General features: G+C 40.1%; 1 protein-coding gene across 4 annotated transcripts in view; it reads left to right on the plus strand.

The window, feature by feature from the left end:
- Positions 1-1,049: 1,049 nt before the first annotated feature.
- Positions 1,050-22,063, plus strand: part of LOC126383223 (RNA-binding Raly-like protein) — a 66,791-nt gene continuing 45,777 nt past the window's right edge. The window contains exons 1-2 of one of the 4 annotated variants that reach the window (XM_050033717.1): positions 1,059-1,200; positions 1,575-1,664. The gene's annotated coding sequence lies outside the window, so the exon portion shown is untranslated. Of the gene's footprint in view, positions 1,201-1,574; positions 1,665-22,063 lie in introns of all 4 variants that reach the window. The other 3 variants (XM_050033716.1, XM_050033715.1, XM_050033718.1) reach the window with 3 other exon arrangements.

Below are 22,063 nucleotides of genomic sequence, written 5' to 3' on the forward strand. Positions count from 1 at the left end.
CTGTCAATCAGTAGATACGTTTTTTTGAGAGTCATCATTCCTCCAAAATGAATTATTTCATTATTTGGATTAAACATTTGGAAAGTCTAGGAGACCCGCACAATTAAATTATTTTATCCCCATTCAAGGTAGTGGAGCGTTTAGCAGAAGTCAGCCACTCTTAGGGTCCAACAACAAGGCAGAACATCTGGGCACTTTTACACCTGCGAGGTTGAACTTTTTTGGCTTCATCCACCACTGAGCAGCTTTCATGGAATGAACTCTGTTTTCAGCTCTTTTTATACAGCCATAGTTACAATCTAGACACAGCCCCATGAGCTAGTAAATAATTTAACCTAAACCACAATATTTCCAACAACCTTGTCAAAGTATTTATTTTAACTCAAAACCACAATCTTTCCCTTAAACAAATCGTTTTTGTGCCTGAACCTAATCAAAGCAAACATTAACCATAACGTTGTCACATAGTGTAAAAAAAAAAAGATTTTATATCAGTGTTTTGCTTAATTTAATTAATTTTCTAAAACTTCATATTCAATCTTTTTTAACGTCTAATTTAAACTATTTTGGACTACTATCAGTGAAAGCAAAAAGGGATATTTTCCTCTTGAATATTAAGATACAGCACAGGCTACAATAATTAGGTAACCTTTGAATAATTCACAAAAAAATCTAAGTAATAATCTCCCTGCTGTACTTACCAAACTTTTTCATAATGACTTTGGGTAAGAATACACATAGAAAGGATCATATTTGTACTTCAAACAAAGGAGTGTGACTTGACTTTGTTACCAAATATAATCACACACTATATGCATTTATTCACCTGGGGAATGCAGCAAAAGATAACTCACATTTTAACTCATAGGACCCCTTCTGACACACCGTCACTGACCCCCTGTGGTACCCCGGACCCTATTTTGAGAAACTCAAACAACACTGGGCATAAAAATCAATGACATGATCGGAGAGGCTCCTATCCATTACAGCACCGAATGCCTCCGTGTGTAGCTACAGGAGGAAAAAGCTTGGACTGATTCAGAAACTCTGGCCAATCCCGAGTCACATGACTCAAGCACCGGCAGCGATAGAGAGCGCAAAAGGGACGCAGAGCCTCGGTGTATACAAGCCTGCACACCACCAATCCTCCACCGCTATACGCCCAATTTCTTTTTAATTGAACCCTTTTACTCCCGCTCGGTGAGTACATTTTCCACTGCCATTTTCTTAAAGCATATTTTTATCCTCTTTTTCTTGCTTTCTTGTCTTGGTGTTCCGACATGGGGAAAATGTTTTCTCGTTTTCTGCATGCACTGATTTAAATCTTGGATGCTGAGTGTTGTTGCTCCGGCGACATCCACTGAGAAATAGCCCTACGTGCTTTGCGGACGCTCTTGGTATTTTTTCCCCCCTCTTCCTCTCTCTCTTCCTCTTCTCTTCCCGAAGCAGCTTCTTTCCGAGCTCACTTGTTCAAAAATCCCCACCTTTTGCTTATTTTCTAGTCTTTTTCCCCCCCTTCATCATGGCTTGTTTTGGTGTGATTTTGCTTTTGGTGCTTTCCTCTGATCTTGCAGTGTTTCTCTGGTGTTGGAGGCTGAACGTCTCCGAGGGCGCAAAAATAACAGTTTTGATTTTCATCTTTGAGGATTTTGCTTTTCGAATAGGTGAGAAATTTCACTTTGCTGGAGTTTGTTTTGGTATTTTCTTTGTACTTCTTTGTGCAGCCTTAACGAGCAAATGGGAACTTTTTGTTTTGCAAAAACGGATATCTCGGACAGAGCTGGATTTGCATTGAATTGTCAAATAGTTTTAGCTCTTTTAATACCTATTGTAATGTATGTCTTCAAAACTCTGAGGAAACACATATCAAACAATTAAAGGCATTGTTTCATGCATATTCTTGTTTCTTTGGAGGACTGATGAAAAGTGATTAAAAAAACTGTCACAGGATGCAGGATTTTTTTTTTTTGCCCTTCAAAGTTGCCTCTCAATTTGGGAAAATTCAAACAACTCTATGAATGCAAATCACTGCTGTGCAAAACAAAACAGAAGCAACAACAGATTCCTGCCAATTGAACCAGACACAGCTGTGCTCCTCCGCCCTGCTTCTCTCGCTACACACACAAACCTTGTAGCGTTTGGGAGCGATAACTGGCATGAACACACACACACACACACACACACACACCAGACACCACACAGAGATGCCTGGAAACTTAAACTGGCTGAATGAGTCGATGGAGAGCAGGGGAGGAGAGGACCAGAGGGGGTCCTCAAGGCCCAGGCAAATTTTGCAGCAGTTCATTATGCAAATGAGGCTGATAGATTTGATTAATAGTTTGACCTTGACATGCAGCCGGAATTCACCCACAAACCTGCAGGCGACAAATTAAAAAACACACAAATTCTCCTGCAATTAACAGCCAAAAAAAAAAAAAGAAAAGTGACTGCTGGTTTCACCTTTTTTAAAAATCCTTCATCAAAGTTTGTTTTTGTGCTCTGCTAAAAAAAAAAGTAATGCTCTCAAAAACATTTATAAGACAAAACCTCCTTTCAATCATCCTCGAAAGATACGGGTGAAGGCATTTGACAGCTATTCCAGCCTTCAGACTTTGCAGGTCAGGGAACAGGTGGGGGAAGCCAAGCATGAAATGTGCTGCTACGCAAACAATACTTATCTCTCACTAGGGATGAGGTGGGAGGCTGGCTCTGGAATAGCCAGCCTATATACGCATGCACTGAATCACTAAGAGAGGAGAGGTGGAAGGAAGGAATAAAGTTTCGCCCGGCATTTCTGGACCGGTCAGTAATCTGTCTCTGTCCAGTCGAGGCCTGTCTTAACGTTTCTGCACCCGTGGGCCGGGATGATCATTGACCCTTAGCAGGTGTACGATGTGGGCTGCCTCAAAGCCACGCGCCACAGAGTCCATCTTCTTTGAGATACGGATGAAAAACATTTTTAGAGCTGCTCCAGCTTTCAGACTATAGGTCAAAGAACAGATTTGGGGGGCTGTCTCTTTTTATATCCCTGCATGTGAGAGATAACCAAAGACAAAAACAGATGAGGGAGTCAGACAAACAAAAAGAAAGATGATGGCGTGTGCGAAAGTGTGTGTATGTGTGTGTCACCAGCACACACACACTCACATCTATAATATCCACTTCACATAGAACAGTCCTGTGTTACATTATGCATGTGGTAATACCCACTGCTCCGTATTAGATCTCCTATTCTTGGATGTGTTCACTGTGTTCCACGCCTGCATTAGTCATATTCAACACATTTCTCAGTACAGTCCGTCTCCTCAGCCATTGGAAAGCAGTAGTTTGGATAAACAACGGTATATGCATGCACCTGATGCTCAGTTGTGTTGTGAGACGTGCCATTAGCTGAGCAGCGTCAGTATCTCGGCACCACGGCCAGCTCCTTTTATTCTCCATTCAAAGAGATAGTGGTTGATTTCAGCACCGTGGACAGCTGCCAACACTTTATTACTCTGGCAGCTGGAGCGAGCTGATTCTTGCCTGGAAGTCTGGAGTGTCTCCACTCACTAACCTCTGCCCTCTACACCGCACACATCTTATTCGGAGCTATTTCAAGCTCTGTAACCCCCATTCAAAAGGCTAAAACACAGGTTTCACCCTAGATAAGATAATACTTTCTCTGAAGGAGTCAGAGTATATTTTAAACTGGTTGGAAAAAGCTTAATTTAGTGGGTTTTGTCCAAATCGTTGATAGATATGTAGGTATACAACAGGTATTGCTGTTTCTCACCAAAATAACAGGAACACTTAAAAATGTAGACACAAACAATGCACAGTAGCCAAGTTTACTGACAGATTCCCAACAACAATTAAACACTGTCATCTCTATGAAGATATCTATTATTGCCTGAGTGTTGTATGGGATGGTGTTATATTGTCAAGTTTAGCAGGTTTAAAATGCATCCATTCAACAGGCTAAAATAAGAGGTTTCACCTTAGGTAAACACAACAATAATACATTCTCAGACAGGGCTCCTGTGTGTTTTAAACTTGCTGAACTTAAAGGATAAATTTTGTGATATTCTATATTTTTACAACTGCAAACTAGAGATGTCAGACACCCATTAACCTGTAACTACCCGTTTAATTTTAATAAAAAATACACAAAATGACATGAAATGCAAGAGACCTTTCCTTTCAATCTCGGGCACTACTGTCTCAGTGAGCTTTAGCATGTATTTTAAAGCACTATCCATTCAGACGTGGTGAAACTTTAATGTTTTGTGATGTAAATGTCTTGCTTTTATTTTATTTTATTTTTGTTAGCTTTACTGGCAGACAGACAGCTAGCTGCATCAATATGCAACATAATGCCCCCTGCCCACCCTTCAGTCTCCACTGGTTAGCCTTGGCCGCTCTGAGCTGCGCACCAGCTGGGTTGGGTGGGAACTAGCTAGCTGTTTTGATGCGTTGCTGCAGAAACTCAAAAAACAACAACAACAACCCTATAGCATTGTTAATTATGTTAGTGCCACTAGCCGTACTGACACTGATGATAATGCTAACAGAGCTAACCGGGTTAACAATGCTAAAGCGGGTTTGCAGCTCAAGATTTAGCCGCTAACTCACCAAGGCGACCTGTGGGGAGACCAGAGGGTGGGCACAGTGTTTACAAAGCAGCGCTGTTGGGTTGGCTACTAGCGGTAACTACCAATGAGCTGTGTTGTTAGCTAACCCCTACTAGACCTGGGTGGTGGGCAGAGCAGTGAACTGAGGAGCAGACATTTTAACCAATAGCCTGACATTCCTAACTGGTCAAAAATATTCCCAATGGTTAATTGGTTAATGGTAAACCAATGACATACCTATGAAGAACAAGTCCCATGAAGAAGAAAAACAATAATGAATTGACCCTATTGACAGGTATTGTCTGTGTAGCCAGAGCCTGGTGCAGCTTATTCCTCAGGGCCAAAGACCTGTGACTCTCATGTGCTCCAGGGGGTCTATGGAAATATTGTAATGCAGTGGTTCCCAACTGGTTGGTCACGGGTCCATTCTCAGTGGACCGCAAGTGACTCACAAGTACAATGAAAATCCGGCACAGAGCTTTATTTCGAAATGCTGTTTCCTGCTGTAAAGTCAGTGAATAACAATGTGACGCTGAATATATTAAACTGTGTAGACCTTGAACTAATGACTAAGGACAAATCTGGACCCCTTGGCTCTACTGAGTGGGAACCACTGTTGTAGAGTAACTCAAAATTCACACATTTGTGTTCATGGGGTAAATAAACACACAAATCCAATTACACATTGGTGTGTAGATGATCTTGCGTTTGCTCTTAATAACCAATAAACTACCAGCTATAATGTGCCAACTGCACAGACACACTTTAGTTTCCCACCACCCTGAGCCAGTTGTAACCCTTAAACACAACCTGCTGTGATTGAAATCATGAAAACTTGTTCAAACGAGCAGAGAAGTAAAAAAAGTGACCAAGCCCAAGAATCAACAAATCCAGGATCAGTCTGTGGGGGTACGTCAAAGTAAAAATGTTGTAAAGGCCAGACTGTTGTCCCTTCATTATAAAGAACCTTGGCACTGCAGTTTATTTTGAGTCAGTCCCTCATACACTGTGCTGAGAGAGCACCAGTTATGTATTAATCACCAACAAATTAACTATTCAGTTGTTTTTTTTAGTAACAGTCACGACCTGTTTGTAAAGATTTATGTATTTAGTGGAAACCAATGGGCTGCTGACAGGCTGAGGGAAACAGAAAGTATCAAGAGGCGGATTTCCGCATTGTTGGGTTTGGTCTTTTCATGGGATTTATTGACAGTTACAAAAATATAGAATTTTGGCAGCTCTGTCCTTTAATTAAATCTTTTGTAAACCAAAACTGGAATATGCCTTGTGTGGATCAGTTATTTGTGTTGTTTTGTCAAATAATAATACAGCCCCAAATTTACCATAGAGTTGAATGACAAAATTAGACACTGTGAGCTTTATAAATGTAGCATATATTGTGTGAATTTTGGATTGGGTTGAATTATATTATCAGGTGTAGCTGTTGTGAAATGCCTCTGAGCAAATATAGAAACTAAAGCACCATCAAGACAGTAAACTGGTCCCATCACAGTGATGGTTTATTTGCATGAAAATGTGCATTATTTCGAGTTAACCAGTTTTTTAGCATGTATCTGCTCTTCTGTCACTGTGTCTATGAAATCTGCTTCTACTATACAATAAGATGAAAACACTGAGAGCTTATAACGTTCAATAGCAGACCAAAGCCATTTTCTTTCCATTTAAATTGCAAATCGTTCCCGGAATGAAATTATAATCAGTTCTCATTGACATTGTTTTTGGGATTCACAGAGAGTAAACTCCATATCATCCAGCTCAGCTCCATGCATATGTTTGATTCATAGGATCAAACCTGCACATTGTGATGCAGATTGACTTTCACCTCTAACCTTTCACCCTCGCTCTTAACCCTGCCCCAAATCATTCCCTCAGTATGATTTTACACCTCACTCTGCAGCCTCCTGGTGCCGTAAAGCAGAAATCAGCTAATTACTCACAGCTCTAGTAACCCAGTTACTTCAGCCTGGTGGAGCGGAAGCTATATTTGGCAGTCACACAAGAGGAGAATTAAGGAAATGGAGAAATATGTCTGTGCCAAGAGATATGGGAAAGCATGGCATGTGTTCATATGCCCTCGGGTGGAGCTGTGGACTCCCCTGCTACAACAGCAGGTGGAGTCTTTTTCTCCCTCTTTCCTTCAAATACACATATTGATGTACGGCTAATTCTTCGTTCTGAGTTTTTTCCACAGGGGTGAGAATGGGAAAGTCTCCAAATGACGTAAAAAACCAAACTTTTAAGAGCTCTCCAAAGGCAGCAGCATCATACACGGTGATGCAATAGATTATCTCTTAAACAGCTGGCAAGGGCTGCTGGTATAACAAGAAAAACAGAGTTAAAAATGTTCCCTTCAAAGAAATATTTCACCCACAAAATGATCATTTATATATCAGTTACTCACACACACATGTTACGTAAAAGTCGTGGCAACACAATTTCACTCCCACCTCATCAAATACAGACGATTGGTCAGAGGTCTTTGGTGTCAGATACTGACGCAAAGAGGCACCCTTTAGCTGCAGTATGAGACGCACCAGAATGCATGTCAATTAACGCTTGTTACATGTGTTGTGTCTTTTCAATGTAAATGCAAAGTATTACAGGAAATGTATTGTTTTCGCTTGTTAAATGTATACAGTCTTTTTTTCAAAATGAACTCAGATTGTAGGCAAAGACAAACTTTTTCCTCAGGTTCAGGCAATAAAAGCATGTGGGTATCTTAAGAAAAAAAAATAAGTACATTTGTTACTAATGTCATGTAATGTCTAATGGCATACGTTACATGACATATGTTTAGGGTTGTGCCTGACGCAGAATCGTGTCAGTCGAATCATTTTTGGTTGTTCAATACAAATATTTGACTATTCGTTCCCCTTTTTCCATAAAGAGTTTTTAAGTTTGCACAGTCTTCAGTGACAGTGACATTCACGGAAAACAGTGCACAAGCTAACTATGCTAATGATGGATTGGTAATGTGCAACAACAACTTTTGCAGACACTAGATATCAAACAAAGCTAGAGACTGTTGTATTAAGTTTCTGGAAGCTATAAAATCGTCACATCTAAGCAAAAGAAAGAAGATAACTTTATTTTTGAGCCTTACAAGGCAAAGCCTCTCTTCCTCTGTAACATGTCCGCACCTGCTTGTACCAAAAAGCAGTGTGACAGTGATGGGCACTCACTCTGCAAAATCTGGGGACCAAAATGTCCCCAGAAGTCCACTACACACTGACTGGCAAAAGAAAAAAATGACTGCTCAACTTGAAGCAATCTCAGTTGACTGAGGGGTCTCCAACTACTGATTCGAATCTCTGACTGTCACTAGCATAGTATGCTACACACACTAGCACACTCCATTATCAAAATAACTCAATTGACTTGGTTTTACATGGAGAAGGAACAGCTGAAAATCTGGAGTGTGTTTGACTCATCCATCCCCTCACTCCCACCCTATGCAGATGATCTCAGTCGTTATACTTTGAAAAATGCTCAGTGCTACAGATACTGCCGCTAAAGGGTGCATTGGTGCATTGGTATCTGACGCCAAGGGCCACTGACCAAGCATCACTATTTGACGAGTTGGAGTTGAGACTGATTTGTTGGTGAGGAAAACATTTTTCTGGTATATCTCCACAGTAAACAAAGAATCCGAAAACTGTTGGTGAATTGGAGTATAAGGTGGGCACGTTTAGCACCAGCAAAACATCCATTTACTTACTTACTTACTAAACCTTACTTTATAAAACACTTAGTGCATGAGTAGAGTGCCTGGGCAAGAATGTGCGTTTGAACCCTGCTGGTGCATTTGATTGAGCAGAGTTCAAACATACATTCTTGCCCAGGCTCGCTGCTGGTATGCAAAGTGTTTTAAACAGGTTTTACTAAAAAGATGCATGTGTTTGGGAAGTACTTTGCATATGAGTGGATAAATGAGACTTAGGCCTAGTCCACACGGACCCGTGTACTTCTGAAACCGAAGTTTTTCGGGCTCCAGTTTCCAAAAAAAAATTTATCCACACAAGTGGTGTGATAAAAAAATATGATATCCACACGAAACCGCAAAACCCGCTACCAAGTGATGTAATACACATGCCAAAGCAGTAGGTGGCGATGTAACTTCTAACGGAAAGGCCATTTTAACCAGTCAGAAGTCAGAGTCAATACCGGAATAGGGAAGTGTGGAAAATAAAAACAACCCGAGCCACAAAAATAGCGTGAAACAACCTTACCTTTCGTTCTTTCTTTCTTTCTTTCTTTCTTTCTTTCTTTCTTTCTTTCTTTCTTTCTTTCTTTTTAACCAACAATGGCGAATTGAGGCAGGGGAGAGTCTTTTGTGTGGACACATAGTGAAGTAGAATTGCTCCTCAAGGTAACAAACGAATACAAAGTGGATAAAATACAAGAAAATGTGGATTGGGAATCTTTTCAGGCAAAGTATGCCGATATTCAAGCGTTCTTCATTGAGCAGTACCGTGAAACACGCTCACAAATAAAGTTAGCACCAGCATGTTTGTTTGATCTGCCATTTCACTAGCTATTTATGGTTGCTCCGACATCAAACAATGGAGACAGGTAATAAAATACTGCGGTTATCCTATCTACACGCAACTGCTGGCACCAGAGTCTTCCAAAAACTTCATCCTGGACTTCAAAGAAATGCGGTTTCGGGGGCACAAAAGTGCAGTTGCATGTGGCCAAACAGCCAAATCACATTGAATAATACACGGTTTCGAATTCAGTATAACACAGGGGTTAGTAATCAACATCCAAACCATCATTTTGTGGGTGAAGTATTCTTTAAAACAGTATGACCCTGTGGAATCAATGAGGCAACATCTAAGGAGCTGTTTTCCTTCAAAGTCACCCAGCAAGTTTCACTGTTTATCACCTCTGTTGTTCACAAAAGCTGACAGTGCAAATAGTTTTGTCCAAAAGATACACCCTGACCTCAAAGATCAGGTTTGTGATATATAATAAAAGCACGCACAAATGCCCCGATTACAGAGATAATCAGCTCTGCTATTATTGTAAGATGCAAGATAAAATGTCTTCCAGAGAAACGCCTTCATCCCATCTCACTGTATAGGTCACATTGTGCTTTTATCTCCCTGCTGTCATCGCCAGCCGAGGCTATAGGTTGCTCAAATCAGATTATGGTACAACTCATTTTAGGTGCATCTACCTTCAGTCGCTATGCTTCAGTGAGCCTCCATAAATTCACATGGGACGGGGGTGGGAAGAGGAGAGATAAAGCTGATGGAAATTGGAGTGTAGTTTCTTTACAGGAGTTCTGTACAAGCGTATACCTGTGGGGGTTTCACATGTAAAGCGAAGCCTTACACTTCATTAAAGCTATGAAAAATATATAAATGATAAAAGGCTGATAGAATAGTAATATGAAAGCACAGAGTCACAGTAATAATTTATAAGCTACCTACCTACCGCGTGATGTATGCCTGCATTTCCCATCTTTGATATTCTGGTCCGAGGCCTAAGCTCCTTGAAGATGATTGGCATTGCAAATGTCTTTTTCTACCCTCCCTGTTTTTTCCTTTTTTTGAAGCTCTCTCATTCCCTCCTTCCATCTCACCCCCTTTTATTTCCCTCTCTGCTTCTCTATCTCCCTCCTTTTGTTGCCATTTTCCCCTCTCCTTCTTCAATTCAAACTCAAGACAGGTATTATGCAGGAGGTAATGGTGTGTAGGGAAAAAAAAATACGTATAGTGCCTGACAGTCATCCGTCCGTGTTAAGATCCACAGCAAAGAAATTCCAGGTACTTACAGTAAACAGGGCTCAAAACTGCAAGGCAAGTTGCTCATTATGTGTGGGCAATAACAGGCTATTCTCTATCTGCTCTGCACCGTTAGCCAGTATTTACTGTACAAGTCCTGCAGGAGAGATTAGACTCCACTGGGCTCCTCTGGGCTGGGAGCAGAATGGCCCTGCAAGGACCTCTATTCATTAAGCCCTTAATTGCTAATTGAGGTCTTTGAATGATTCAGCAATAGCTGCTGCTGTTGGGGCATTAGCTGAGTAATTTATGGCTGCAAGGGAGCAGGGGGAAAAATGAACAAGGGCGAGAAAGTGTTATTAAAAAGGACACTGGTGCCCGCACAGCTTGTTATTACACAGCCACCTTATGTTAACTCTCAAAAATCTGCACAATGCTTTTTTTAAATAGCTAATTTGTTAAACTCATTATGTTCTGGGATTAAATTTCATTTAGCCATAATGCTGTTTGACCCCGTACACCTTCATTTTCACTCCAAACTTTAATTTAATATTTTGCAATTAAGCATATTGTGCATGTATGGCCCTGTCATTGAGTTATTTAGCTCTATTCTCAGCTTTTAGATTGTGCACAGCAGCATTTTGAGAAGTCCTTTCATGTTGGCACATGGCAGCAGAAAGAGGGAGAATAACCCATACCTGCACTGCAGCATAGTTCATAAATACAGGCTGTGTCCGAAATCATTCACTCATTCACTACTGCCTACTCACTGTCCAGGGAGTTCTCTGTGGAGGACTTTATAGTGAGCTCATCTATAACATGAAAAAAACACTTTGAGACACTACTCTGGTCATTTTCTCTGCACTGTTAATTACACCATTGCTGCACAATTAAAACATGTCATATCAACGTCGGCTGGTGGACCATCCAGAACAAATGCTGACATGCGTATTTGTGATAAATACACGATATTATAATAAGCATATTTCGCCAAATTAATAAATAACGCAACAGAAGTACTTTGTGGCCATGTGTGCTGTGATGGTGCTCTGCTCACATTAAACACATTATTAATGTTGTACTGTCAGACACACAAAAGGAGAGAGAGAGCAGTGTGATTACAGCCTGTCCTACAAATCTTTTCAGTTTAACATTTGATGTGTTGAAGTTTGTTTCACCATTAGTCGTGTAATAACTTGTGAATATGATGAGAAACATTATGCATTACAATACTACGGCACAAATCATGGCTAATAGCAATCCAGCTCGCTAACGTCAGCTAGTGTTATTAGCCCTCTTCTGTACAGCACGAGAGAAAATCAATTGCCGATTTATTTTAATCTAATCTCTTTAATCTCTCATGACTACACACTAAATTGACAAGTTATTACATGGCTAAGAAACTGGTAAAACAAACCACGTCATCAAAAGTTAAACATGTACAACAGGTTGTAAACCCCCTTCTTTCTCTCTTCTCATCCCCGTGTCTGCATCTGACCCAACAGTCCGTCAGTTCCTTCAGCGCATGTTGTAACAGAAACAAGACTTAAAATAAGAGAAGCTCAGATAGTTGCACATTTGAGGGTTTACTCACGAGAAAGCCAAAGACTTGATACATCATGACAATTTATAGTGTGTGATAAACAAGCACTGTAGGTACTGTAGGTACTTTCCAAGTGTTATTTCCTGCCAGCCAGACAACCAGCTCCGAGAACATTGCTTCTTCTCACATTTGTCCTGAATCAACGCCAGATCATGTAGCTGAAGTCACATCAGGGAAATACATTTATGTCAGGTCATGTACACTATGATGGGCTATGGTGATTGGTTAGTGACCACTGGTTGGATGCTACTTGTCATCATGTGTTGTTGAATACTTTGAGTCCACTAGTGCCCCAGGGACGATGTTTTTCAGTAGGCTCACATGAAAGTTAGCATCGCCCTGGTTCCCTTGTCAAAAAGCCTATGGGATTTTTCCACTGTAATTTGAATAATTTCAGAAAATAAACTGAGATAAACATACCTTTTTTTCAGCAAGATAATCTTCATAAATAAACACCACTTACATTATTATTAGACCTAAATGCATAGGGCATAAACTAACTACACTACGGTCGCATTACCTAATGTCACCCCCAAGACGGTATGGCTAGGTGTGGCTCGACTTGATAACATTCTGAACTCTCATTTAGCCACTTGTTAGCAACCCCTTTTTTAAGACACAGAAACTTCAAAGTTCATGAGTGGGGTATTTACTGACATTTATGTTGTAGGACTTGTGTAAACCACAGACCTTATTTCAGGCATCTAACCTAAAACCCACTGACTTAGAGACAAGGGAACCCTGAGTGGTAAAATGCTAACACGTTTTGCTAACTATGGTGAGTAGTGAGGGATTTTGGAAACGGCTTTAGACTGTATAAAAATATATTTAGTGCACATGTATTCATTTTTAATGTGCTTTCTTTCAAAAGAATGAGAAGAAAATAATTTTTAAAAAAAAGGTTTACTGTGACCCGTGTTAAAAAAGGAGCTAAGCCAGTAGACGGTTAGCTTAGCTTATCTTAGCTTAGTTTGGCTTAGCTTAGAGTTAGCTTGGTATAATAATTCCCACTCTACATTTGGACAGGACTACAGTATGGCTATATGGTGAGTAGAGAGGGATTTCAGACACAGCTGTAGACTGTATAAAAATATAATAGTCCACATTTATTCATTTGTAAGATAAAAAAAGGAGTCTTGTGTTAATATTAAGCTACAGCCAGAAGATGCTTGGCTTAGCTTAGCATTAGAGGTGATTGTAGGTGGATGTTTTCTAATTGGACAGAGCTACATGGAGGTGAGCTGTTTCCCACTGTTTCAAGTAGGGTTAGCTATACGTTAACCTGCTCCTGGCTCAAGAGTGGTATCAATCTTCTCATCTCTCTGCAAGAATGCAAATTATAATGCAGTCAGCTCATGTTTAATTTCCTCTGCGGGCATTGATTAAAGCCCTAAAAACGTATCTCTGTTCATCAAAATTACATCTTATTAAGTTTTTTTCCATGAAAAAAAATCCCATTATGCCTTAAAATGCCTTAGATGTAACCCTATAGCTTTGCCTCATTTTGTATTCTCAAATCTATGAATATGTAAATCAGTCTCATCCCTCAGCTGCTCGTGTGTATCTCAAGAGTACCTGCTCACCTTCAGCTCTGCTCATCAAACACACAAACCTGTGCTTGTATACAGTAACAGATAACATGAGCCTTCTGCTTGACTATGTTGAGTGAAAGTGATACTTGCAAAAAAAAAAAAAAAACAATACATAGCTATCAAGTGGAAACTTACGGGGCTGAAACACAAAACCAATGCTCAACTGTCAACAGCCACTTGAGGCTGGCTCCAGAAATCAGTCAATCCCCAGTGACCCCCATGTTAGATGCCCATCTTCAAAGCAGAAATAAACATGTTCACAGCCTGGTACAAAAACTGATTTTGGTCTCTATAGATCATTTCTGTTTCTTAATTTCTTAATGAGTCTGATCCATCCTCTCTTCCAAGTATGGTCACTTCTGGCTCCAAAAATCCAACATGGCGGTGGCCAAAATGTCAAACTCAAGGGCTGAATCCAAATTCACTTGAAGACTCGTGGGCTTTGCGGGCACGTTCCTGGGTGTTGAGGGCTGTCCAAATTCACAATTCCAGTCCACAAGGGGCGTCAAGTAGACTTTCTGCAGACTTCCAGAGAGTCCCCTTGGGTCGCAGACTTCAGCAGACATTCATTGCCATCCAGACGTGACATTGTGGGTTTTTTTTAAAATGCTGGGAAAAAAACCCCTAGAAATGTGCAAAATAGTCATTGATAGTTAGGGCTATTAAAATGGTTCTTGAACTGTGTGGGCCAGAAATAATATTCAGTAACAGAATGATACAGAGACATGTATGAGTATAGGCTGTAGAGGGAATGAAAATGCATTTTAGTATTGCGGCCTATCAGGCTGTGCTGAGAAGGTTTCTAATCTAAGTATTACCCAAATTTATTGAGTTATAGTCCTGTCCTTATTTACAAAAAAATTGAGCATGTGTAGCCTGTTACATAGAGATGTATTAATGCATTTTTGTTCAGTCACACAAAGCAGGGACAGATGAGTAGGCACTATTCATTAACTCGTCTGAAATATATATTAGTTAACCATTTCCACAGTGACTATTAAAACAGTCTTGAGGGCTGTCTATCAGCCACGTGCAGTCTCTGCCCTTGCAGACTTAACTTGATAACAGTGAATACGTCACACTACGTACAACTGAAGTCCGCAAGGCCTCAGAGGGTGGACATTTGGATTCAGCCAAGGCTTCAGAACAGAGTCCACAGACAAATATATGATGTCACTGTGGCTACGTCCGTTAATCTTATACAGTCTGTGGTAGCGACATCTGTGATGCTCTGCAAAGATGGAAAATAGGTTTGAATCCCAGAGAAATGCTCAGCCATGTTTCAGCGTATTTTGCTCATGATATGTTGTAGCATATAAAAACACCATATGGACATGTTTAAAAGGTTGAAAACTTAATTGGCCCTGTCTAGAGCCAGTGATTTGTCTGTTCTGGGCTAATGTAGAACAACAGTGGAAGAGGACCCACTCTGTATGCAGATATAAATGGCTCATTCCAACGTGAAAAAACCCCCACAATGATTCTTAGTTTTAAGTGATTATAAACTAATGAAATTATAGCTATGAATATTATATACCATTGCTGCTAAAATATGTCCCTAAATGCTTCACACTGGACCTTTAGCTCTCAAAGATCTTCACAGGGCTCTTTTTAATGGCTGATTTTCACTGTTAGTGTGAGTTTAATTTATTATGTTCTGTGATTAAATACCATTTAGCCATAATGCAGTTTGACCCTCCAGTCCTCATGCAATTTTAATTCAGTATTTTGTGATTAAGCATATTATTTCGCCTTTGTGTAACTTCTACATTTGTAATAATGATGGTTCTTTCTTTGTCTACAACTGACAGTTGGAAAAATGTGGCAGTCAGGTCAGCTGCAATCATTATTCTGGCTGTAAAATCTCCCTGTGGCTCTGTCATTGAGTGATTTTAGCACTATTTTCAGCTTTTATGTTATTCACAGCAGCATTTTGATAAATCCCCACATTTTATGCTGCATATGTTCTCACATAACAGCAGAAAGAGGGAAAATAACCCGTACCTGCACTGCAGCATAGTTCGTAAATTTAGACTGTATAAAAATGTAATTAGATTTCAGTCCACATTTATTCCCTTGTAATGCGTTTGGCTGTCATTCAAAAGAATGAGGCAAAAAGAAAAAAAAATAACTGGCTTATTATAGACCCATATTTCATTCTCTTATGCAGACATTTTTTTTTTCCAGGGAAGCACTAAAGGTTGAGACTTAGTTCGAGAGACGTCTGTCTCCAGAGCCTGATAACGCAGAAGGTGACGTATTAAAATACGCCTTTTTTCCCCTCTGTGTTGACGACAGTTGAGGTTAGATGCTACGCTGTCAACTCGCTAAAGATAAAATGCTGCAGTGCAACATTCAAGCAGCGGAGAGTGAGTGTGGCCTGAATGCATCCTTCACATGCCATATGTATTTGTCATATTGGATGAGGAGTTTTCATCTTTCTCTCCTCTGACGGGAGCGCCAGTCAGAGGAGAGATCAGGGAGAGAGGAAGTGCTAAAATGATTACTTTCACCAGTTCCTCGCTTCTTTATCTCTGGAGAATTCAGACTCTGAAGCCCCTGACAGTCGGTGTGAAAGGACCAAAGAGGATCCTGAAACACTTACACTTGGAACCTCTGCAACACGGGAGGATGCTGTAGAAGCCCCGAAGAAAAAACATCACTGTCAAGCACTCACTTTGGCTGTTATAAGAAAGACTTTTAACAGACAAACAAAACGTCTTTGCACGGAAAAACACGCCAGTGACGAGCTGGGATGCGGTCACAGCTTCACTGACGCATGAAGATGTTATTTAGCATTAATTTCTGGAGCATTAAGCGTGCCACGATGAATCCAAACCCCTTCTCTCTCTTCCTGCCTTGCCTATCAGGCTGATTTGAATTCAGTGTGAGTGTGTTTTCTGGCCTGGGATGTTTCCACCAGCGTTTGCCAGCAGTTATGCCACATGTTCTTCTTAAAAGGCTTTGAGGATCTTAGAGACTCATGAATATTGTAAAAGAATCGTCTTTGAAGTCTCTTTTTTTTGCCATTTTGAGTGAGCTAGAGGAATAAAATAAAACTCTTTCTTGTGACCATTTTCATTAAAAACATGTAATTGAGGGCAATTGACAAAATAGTTCTGGAGCCTCTCCTGGGTGTTAATGTAAAGTGGTGCATGTGGGGAAAGGGAGACTGAAAGCTGGCTTAACAGGACATGGATTGCCTGTAGCTGTAATTTCCTACCAGCTGCAGCCTGCAGTTATTTTGAGCACGGGTTCAGTGAAAGTAACAGTAATAACAGAAGTTTGACAAGTTTACAGATTCCACTACAAACTACAAACCATTAGTCGAGCTAATGTCTTGTGTCCATAAGCAAGTTTGCATCATCCTTGAAATTCAAAACAGACACTCAAAAGCAGTTTGCTGTTTATTTCAGGTCCATAGCTGCTTTGTGTCCTCAGGCTCTGGAGAAGGTGGCTTAAATCAGAAAAGTTTGAGTCCATGATTGACTCCCACACCTCGCAAACTTGAAAAAGTCTGTGAGGTGTGGGAGAAGTTTGGTTTTTACTAGAACCATTTTACATGTATTAATGTCCAAAAAACACTTTATTTTCCTCATACTGGAACCCTTGTATTCACCCTCTGTCTGAGACGCTCCATCTTAGCACCTGTCTCTTTGTGCTCTGATTGGTCAACATTTCCAGGTCTTCCACATCTTGGCGCCTCTGTACTGTCATTGCAGCCGAGGAATGACTGTAACAAAGAATAGCTGCACTTTCCTCAATGAAATCGCCAATAAAAACTTCTAAACACAAGCAGACACATTTCAGCAGGAATATGATTTGAAAACCGGAAGACATTAACAACATGTGCAACCTTGACATTAGCATGCTGTTACGTGTAGCCGTCAGCTTGTCTTGAAAGTAGAAAAAAATGTTAGAAACAGAGTATGCATTTATTGTTTTGTGGTGACTACAGCAATAAAGCCATTGTGAACAACACCTGAATGCCTCACTATTCGTCCTTCTGCAGAGTGGTCTGCACCGCTAGAAGCTAGTTACCAGCTAATAAAAAGCCAAGGTAATTTAATGTTAATGAGCCAGTGTGTTCCCAACTACAGTTCAGAGCCGGTGAGCTGTCACTGAGGGAAGTAACAGTAGTGTATTTACTGTAAAGATATGGAAATGTAGCTTATAAATATTTTTGCACAGCAGGTGGTAAATATTGCACAATAGCACCAATTCACATGTTTTAATCTTGTTTTTTTAATCTGAACAAAACATGAAGTGGATCCACCCAAGGAATAGTTACACATACATTTAACCCCCTTGAAACACTACCAGTTGTTTTGTTTACGCTTTCGTGAAAATTAAATGCAGCTATCTCTGGTGAGCTGAACCATGCTAGCTGTTTTTCTCTGCCTCCAGCCTTTATGCTAAGCTAACTGGCTGTGTACAGTAGTTTGATACTTAACTTACAGAGTGATATTGATCTTCTTATCTAACTTATCTTATCCAACTTTTTTTTTTTAAATTTTATATAAGAGCGTTTTGTTATTTTTTTCTTCTTCTCATGCTCTTCTCACTGGCTTGATTTAAAAAAATGGCGATGTCATAGACTTCCATGCACTAATCAGAGTTGAGTAACGTATCCTCATACAGTTTGTATGATATCCTAAGAATAAGTACCCCACGAACCCTGTCTCACTCTGAAATAGTCGAAATCCAGCGCTTGGGCAGTGACTTAAGGTGCCAGAAACCAACGAAACAAGGCGTCAGGGGGGAAAATGTGGTGAGCAGAAGGGGTGGTGGATGGATCCAACAAACACGGCTTTTCACTCGCGAAAGTGGTGTTTGTGTCCCGTAAGATTCTAAAGCCAAACCCTGTTCTTTTTTCCTAAACCTAGCCACATGCTTTTATTGCCAAAACCCAACTATGTGTGTTTGTTGTTGAAGGGAAAAAAACGGTAAATTCCCTGTGAAAACAGAAGTATGTTTTGAAAGACGACAATGCATGTAACAGGCAGAACTTGACACGATGTCCCAGAACATCAACAACCAACGCACCCAGGGTACCTTGCACGTCGTATGTAGACGTGGAAAGTCCATGACCAAACATCTATATGTGAAGAGGTTGGAGTGAGAATGTGTTGGCCCTACAAATAATGTTAAAGTTATATAATTAATGTAAAGTTACACAGGTTAGGTTTAGGGAGAGAAACATGGTGAGGATGCACCTTAAAATGAGTCGAAGTTCACACAGTTCCAAACACCAGTATCTCGGGGAAAGTCCTGTGTTTTGTGACCCATCCAACCTGCCTCCTAACTTGACCACTCGGGACCACTTCCTCCTTTTCTCCTATCAGCACATTGGGCACATGATCCCAAGCGCGTAGGTCATGCACGAATAATTAGTTCATCATTATATGGGATATGTATGAATTTTGGTGAATTACTTTTCATAGGAAACGTATGAGGGTTACGTGTGAACAGCCTGAGTTAAACAACATTTGAATCAGAATCTGATGACAGTCGGTGGGTTGTTGGGTCGCCATCAATCAAATCTGATCAAAGACAACCATGCTGCCCTTTTGAGTGTTAAACTCCTAATAAACAACACCTAAAATGTTTTTTTTTTACTTGATGTTGTTTAATGGTGTAGAAACATATGTGAAGGGTTGTGAGGAGTAATTCTTAAATGCAGTTTCTGCTTTGTAACATGCTGAGAGGCCATTTTAGGTCTTATTGCTTTTTTCACACCCAGACACAAAAGTAAGAAACTGGTGACTCTGCTGTACATATCGACCACATTTCTGTGCTTTCAGCTCTTCCCGCTTAGTATGAATACAAATATAAAATAAAATTTTTCTTCGGCTCACTTCTTCCTGACTTACTGCTGCAGTCTTTTTTAACCAAACACTGTTCATTCAAACATTTCATGTGTTTAATGAGCAAAAATCCAACGCTTTCATTTGGCACTATATCCCAGCTCACCATGGGCTTAAATTAGGGAAATGACATTTTTCTGATATTGAATCTGCTTAAAAATATGCTCTTGCTTGCTAAATCAAGCGACTAATGGCCTCACCTCTGTACATTTGCGTTTAAAGAGGCCATTCAATGCACTTCACATCCGTCAGTCACTCAGTGGGTTGGGGTAGGTACTGGAGCTGTGAGGTTTATTCAAAGGTGGCGACGGACTGAATGGGATTTGATTTGATTGGATTGACTGGTGGGCTTTTTTAGTCCCCTGCTCTGTTGATAATTAAGTTAATCAACTCTAGAAAACTCAGTGACAGCATCGCTACATTATGAGACTCGCAGCAGTGTTAAATTATCCTCCATTCTGAGAGGTGCAAAAGGAGATTTTTTGAGAACAGCAGAGAAGATTTAGGGTGGATTATGTGTGGGTTAGAAAAAGAAGTGAACAGGTAGGATGGGAAAAATTGTGATGGGACGTGTGCCCGACTGCGGCGAGTATTATGTTGTATATGTCAGTGTATTTGTGTGTGAGGAAGTGTAAGATATATTTTCAGAAAATATCCGTATATATCATTACATCTTTCCATCTTTCCCCTATACTGTACTTACTCATTTGTATTCAGGCCCCTGACAAGTTTGTTGCCGGAGCCATAAAACATTCACAGATTAAAATACATTCACAAGTAGAGTCTGCTTTTCCCCTGAGCTGCATGTCTTTGGGTTATAGGAGGAAACTAAAATAGACATGATATGATTCATCAGTTAAACAAGCTGTCAGTAAACAGAAAATAAACTGGCAACTATTTTGATGAGTGATTGATCTTTCCAGTCATCTTTTTTTCCATCAAACAAACTGTAAACATTGTCTGATTCCAGCTTTTCAAATGTAATGATTTGCTGCTTTTCTTTGTTTCATGAAATTATAAACTGAATAGTTTTTTGGTGTTGAACTGTTGGTCAGACAAAACTTTCTCTGATTCTCTGAGTAACATTTGTAAGACATTGAAATGAGTGCTATGACATTTTAGGATATTACTTTGGGCTCTGAGGGAATGATAATCAGCATTTTTTCACTTTTTTCTGACATTTTATAGACAAAACAATTAATTGAGGAAGAAAAAACAGCAGGTTACCTGATAATGACGATAATTGTTAGCTGCAGCTGTGATCTAGAGGCTAATGATTCTAAAGGCCCAGACACACCAAACCAACGTCAGAGAACTAGCAGCGATGAGAGCCCCCTGCTGCGTTGCCCCAAGTTGCCACGTCTTTGCCAAAAGGTTGCACATGAAAATGAACACTAACGGCCATTACCAAGTATGTTCTGCACCTGTGTGAGAAGACATACCTCTCCATACCAGCAGACAACAGTAGTCTGTGATATCATTCAAAAAGGAAAACTAGAGGAATGTCTTGATGCTAATTAGCCAGTTAGCATGTTAACAGCACAATCCAATGTTGAAAGAACAGAGCATATTTACAGTGTGCCAGTGAACAATTTCCTGAACCATCAGGAAAGTTTCTGCTAAAGCGCTAAATGGTTAAAGAAAAACAATCTCACCTCATATAACAGGTTTGTGTTGACCTCACTCCCTCTTGACTTTAGCTCTTTGTTTACATTCCTCACTTCTGTTTGTGCAGAGCTGAACTGCCAATCAGAGTGATTTTGTTTGCCAACAGGCTCCGCAGTGCCAACACGACAATTCAACATACAGAATTGGCAGGAAAAAAGGCCAACAAGTGTTGACGAGGGCCAACGGTGCAGGACTCTCCGCACCAATGAGGGCGGCAGATGCTCACCAACGACCCAAGTTTGACGGCCAACTGTTGGCTTGGTGTGTCAAGGCCTTAAGGAAGAACCTTTGAGGGCATTGAAAGACAATGTCAACCATGAATAAAGTCAATAAAATGTCAAAAAATAAGTCCAAGTTGACACTTGTTTTGTCTTGAAACACCAAAATATGCAATTTGCGATCTCATAAAACAAAAAAAGCAGGGAAGTCATAATTTGGAACCTGAAACAAAGGAACGTAGCTTTATAAAACTGCTCAATGGAGTCATCATCAAAATAGATGAACAACAAAAGCATATTAATTAAAGGGGATCTGTTATGTGTTTAATTATTTTCTGTCATAAATACAGTATTATGTTACAATGTCAGATGTTCATAACCACCTTGCTTTGCCTGATAAAAATCTAGTAACAGAAATGATGTGATAGATTCATTTCTTCTGCTAGTTAGTGTGCGCGAGTTTGTTTGCAAATCGTGTCCGACTCGTCCCTCTCCTACACACCTGTTTTGAAATAGATGTGCAAAGTGTTCTTTTGTTCAGATGTTTTATATTAAACGTGGCCAAAGTTTCAAATAATGAAATGTAAAAGTAATACCTGAACAAAAACTTCAGGTTTCAGGATGTTCTGAACACTCTCAACAATACCTTCCAATAGTTTTTTAAAAATTATTTTCGAGGCAAGCTGACGCCAACTCGTGATGGTTTGCTGAAATGGTCATCTTCTCCAGGCAAACTACAACAAGTGTAA

Source organism: Epinephelus moara, chromosome 21, assembly GCF_006386435.1.
Source record: "Epinephelus moara isolate mb chromosome 21, YSFRI_EMoa_1.0, whole genome shotgun sequence".
NCBI classification, from domain to species: Eukaryota; Metazoa; Chordata; class Actinopteri; order Perciformes; family Serranidae; genus Epinephelus; species Epinephelus moara.